The sequence below is a fragment of the Cornus florida genome, unplaced genomic scaffold (assembly GCF_030987335.1).
Source record: "Cornus florida cultivar Cherokee Brave unplaced genomic scaffold, ASM3098733v1 CherokeeBrave_3.0.0_Hap2_Chr05, whole genome shotgun sequence".
Classification (NCBI taxonomy): domain Eukaryota; kingdom Viridiplantae; phylum Streptophyta; class Magnoliopsida; order Cornales; family Cornaceae; genus Cornus; species Cornus florida.
Window position 1 is genome coordinate 35,954,461 of NW_026775575.1, and position 4,871 is coordinate 35,959,331.

The window sequence follows — 4,871 nt, forward strand, 5'->3', positions numbered from 1 at the left end:
GGTGAGGGTGCTTCTTCTCCTTTATTCCTTGCATCCATGGGTAACTAAACCTTCATCTAGGGAGGTGATGAAGCCCCTCCCTTGTAAGCATGTTCTAATCTAGATTTTATTGTGGGTTAACAATGTATATTCTTTGCTCATTTCATGATCTAGAGCCCCATAATTGTTGTAATGGATTTTAAATGTCTATAAATGATTATTTTGAGTTATTCATCTTGTCTTAGATGGTTGCTTCTCTTAATCATGTTGCTTGCATTTCCATAGTGACAATGGCAATGAGATTATGGAATGGTTTTCATGGCATGTTAATAGAGAAACTTGATAGTCCATTGCTTAGGTATTTTCTTTGATGGTTTATGCTTGATTCCTAGTTTCATGTGCTTCATCATTTGATTAAAGGCTTGATGATCTTTTGCTTAAGAGAGTATGCTTGATGCTACACCCTAGCTTAGGTAGTTCAAATGTAAAAACTTTTGATGGATCATTCTTGTTTTTGATTTAATGAACTTCTTGATGATTATACGACAATCATGTGTTGTTATGTAATTCTTGACCATTATATATTGTCTATCCCCAATTTAGTCTTTGTCTAGCATGTGTATAGGGTTGAAGGTGGATTCACTTCCCTAGTCGCTTCTTATTTATCTCTACCTCTTTACTTTAGTGTTTTATGCATTTTAATTCTTACTTTTAGTGACAAACCAACAAATCTCTATTTACCCGCCTTCATCATTCTAAAAATGATTCTAGACACCTAAGTTGCCATAAACTAGTAGTCCCAGTGGTTCGACTTACCCGACCAATAGCCTTATTTTACAATGATTTGTGCTATTGCAAAAGGGTTGATTTGTAATTGTAATCGATCCCTCGATCACTACTCACCCTAACTATATTTTTAGTGAAGGTAGTAGTGGCTTTTATAAATGTAAAACTTGGCCCTCGCCTTAATGCACACTCTCTAAGCTTGTGGTGTAGTGCGATGAACCACCATCAGTTTTTGGCGCCGTTGCTGGGGATTAGGCAACATCGTATTTGTGGAATCAATTAGGAATTAGTACTCTTTTGATTGTATCTTTACTTTGTTTTTATTTATCTTTTTGTTACTTATTGTGTTTGTTCATCTTTGACAATAAGCATTGAGTTAGGAAGCAAGCAAATGAGCATTCAAGCAAAGGAGCTAAGTAAGAAAGGAAAAAATGCTAAAAATTAAAAAAATTGCTAAGCTAAGCTATAAAATTTGGAGTTGAAGTGCTAAAGGACCTTTGTGAGCTTTTTCTTACTCAATCCCTTAGTTAAATCGATGGCCCGCATGGAAGCTTGTTTTTAAATTCTTAGATAAATCATGAGCCCGTGTGGAGGCATTCTTAATTGTTCTTTGCATTATTGTTGTTAAAGCATAAGAGTATGGGTTAAGTGTTTGTGGAGGAAGTTTCATTGAATTGTTGTGAAGTCGAAGCGCTTGTTCATTCATTGTGTTTGTGTGTTTTACATTGTGCATGCATGGTCGTAGATCACTAAGACCATCTTTTGTCCCTCTTGATTTGCATCTTGAATTTGTAGTTAGAAATCCTAGGGGAAGAGGAAGTTCTAGTCCTACCCAATCCATTACATCAATGGAAAGCCATAATGAAGAAAATGTAGAGGACCTTGGTCACATAGACTAACAAGGTATCCTCTATCCAAATGTGCATCACGAGAACATTCAAGCACCATTAGGCATGCCAAGGCCATTCATTCACCAACCACAACAACAACAAGGCCAAGTTTCATTTGGAATGCCAAGGCCAATGTATGCTCCACAATCTCCCATCATTCAAGGAAATCAAAATCAAGGTGTCCATGTTGCACCTCAAATTGCTAATCCTCCACTTGCTTTAAGAGATCACTATATGCCTAATGAATATAATGCACCTACATGCATTCAATTGCCTTTATTTAGAGCACATCATTATGAAATCAAGCCACAAACCATTCAAATGCTTCCTAACTATCATAGACTTCCAAGTGAAGAACCTTATAAGCATTTGGATGAGTTTCTTAAACTATGTTCTACCGTAAAATATACGGACATGCCGAAGGAGGTCTTAAGACTCAAACTTTTTTCATTCACCTTAAAAGATAAGGCAAAGTATTAGTTTAACAATCTTAGGCCTTTTTCAATAACTTCTTGGGCAGAAATGCAACAAGAGTTCTTGAAAAAGTACTATCTGGTTTCTAAGACCAATGCCATGAGAACTTCCATTAGAGAATTCACACATGGGGATGGAGAAACATTTCATGAGGCATGGGAACGCTTTAATGAATTACTTAGGAAGTGTCCACATCATGACATGCCCAAATGGTAATTAGTTCAATATTTCTTTGAGAGCCTATCGGACAATTACAAAGGCATGGTTGATGCTTCCATAGGTGGCTCTTACATTGATAGGCATGAGGATGACGTGTGGCGTCTTTATGAGAGCATGAGTGAAAATTCTTTGCATAGAACATTATCATCTAAGAATAGTAGAAATTCACAAGGTAGGAAGAGTGTTGGCATACATCAAGTCGACCACTTAAATGAAATAGCCGCCGAAATGAAGTCTTTATCTCAAAGGTTTGATTAATTTTTTATTATCCAAAACTCAGTGAACCAAGTATCTTCCTTCCCTAACCATTCTCATTGTGCATCAAATGAAACATGTATGACTTGTTCTAGTGTTCTTCATTCTACTTCTCATTATCCTCATGGATAAGTGCAAAATGAACCTAATGAACAAGTCAATGCAGATTTTGTGAACCAAGGGAACAATCCTTTTGGTACTCATTATAATCCAAGTTGGAGAAATCATCCAAATTTCTCTTGGAAAAACCAAGGAGAGGGCTCAAACCCTTCTCAAGGCAGTTTTCAAGGGAAGTACATTCCACCTCCACTTCAAAACCAAGGATCCCAAGGTTATAGACCTTATCAATCACAAGGGAATCAATTTGCTAACTCTCATTTTCCCAACTAATCTTATGCCCAAGAAAATGGTAGAAGTCTCGCCTTTGAAGAAAAAGTTTTGAATATTTTGGGCACTCTTGAGGCAAACACGCAATTGCTTCATTCCCACTCTCAATCTATTGCAAAGCTAGAAACCCAAGTAGGGAAAATAGCAAGCACTCTTAATGCAAGAGAGAAAGGAAAGATGCCTATGAATGCCCCATCTAAGCGACAATGTGTTGTGGAAACCCATTCCTCATCGGAAGGCCACACCATTGAGCATGTCAATATGGTGACTACCTTGCGGAGTGGTATGATTGTAGACAATCAAGTTGAAATGTCCAATGAAAAGAGTGAACCGGTACAACCTCAAGTTGTCACCCGTCCCATTTCACATCCCATTCCTCCTTCATTGCATATACATGATCTTGTGAATGAGAAAGCTTCAAAATGTGATTTGAAGAATGATTTTGAAAATGATTTAAAGAAAGATTTGCTGTAAAATGAATTTGAAAATGTTTTGTTGAAAAATGATTTAAAAAATTCTTGTGTTGAAGAGTTTTCAAAAGAAAATGCTGAAAAAGTGTTTGAGCCAAAGGCTCCATTTCCGGATGCCTTAAAAGGATCCATTTCAAAAGACAAGCAAAAGGCAAAAACCAATGAAATCATGGAAATGTTTAGGCAAGTGAAAGTCAATCTTCCACTTTTGGATGCAATCAAGCAAATTCCGGCTTATGCCAAATTCTTGAAAGACTTGTGCACCCAAAAGCAGAAGAACAAGAACCAAGCACCAAGAAAAGTGGTTTTAACCGAGCAAGTGAGCTCAATTTTGCAACATAACACTTTACCAAAGTTGAAGGACCCCGGTTCACCTACCACATCATGCATCATTGGTGATCATATCATTAATCGGGCGCTTCTTGACTTAGGACCAAATGTTAACCTTCTTCCATACTCGGTTTATGTCAAATTGGGCCTAGGTGAATTGAAACCGACGTCGGTAGTTTTACAACTTGCCGACCTATCCATTAAAAAGCCTAGGGGTATAATCGAGGATGTATTGATTAAAATTGATAAATTTTTCTTCCCCGTTGATTTCGTTGTCATTGACACGGAACCGGTCCCCAATCCTAAAAGCCAAATTCCCATTATCCTTGGCCGTCCTTTTTTAGCAACTGCTAATGCTAACATCAATTGTAGGATGGGGATAATGAAGATCTCATTTGGCCACATAAAGGTGAAGTTGAATATCTTCAATCACACACCCAACTCATTTGACAAATATGAAAGAGGTTAATGTTATAGATAAATGTCATGATCTTCAATGTCAAGAAAGTGTGCTTTTGTGTAAGACCAAAACTTCAAAGGTATCATCTTCAACCTTGCATTCTCAAAGTGTTGTTTCAAATTCTTGCTTTGAAAGGGCATGGAAGGCCAAAGATTATGATTGCATTGACAAGGGATCAAAAGTCTCTTTTGAGCTAAATTCAACAAGTTCTTTAAAGAACCATTTGTTGGGTGGAGTTCAAAGCATCTATCACCCCAACAAGGAGGGGATGCACTACAAGATCTTTGATCCAGGCTAAAAGAGCCTAATGTCTTGCTAGAGACGTTAAAGACAAACATGACTTTTCGTAGGGTGTCAAAACCTTATTCCTCCCTCATTTCTATCTTTAATTTTATTTCTTATGAAGTCTAGATACTTGTTTTTGGTTCATATGCATTGCTAGGAACTGTGGTTAAGATTGTATGCACTTTTATGTTGTGATTAAGCATTTTGCATAAGTTCGATCAATCTCAAATGAGAGTTCGATCGATCGAACTTCCATCTGCATCCAACACTTAGAAAAAATTTCGACCTGAATCCACCTGCATCCAAATCACCTCTCTGTCCCATCGTTCAAACTTA

General features: G+C 37.2%; 1 pseudogene; it reads right to left on the reverse strand.

Moving 5' to 3' along the window:
- Positions 1–2,234: 2,234 nt before the first annotated feature.
- On the reverse strand, positions 2,235–2,332 carry LOC132310905 (small nucleolar RNA R71; annotated as a pseudogene).
- Between the last annotated feature and the right edge of the window lie 2,539 nt (positions 2,333–4,871).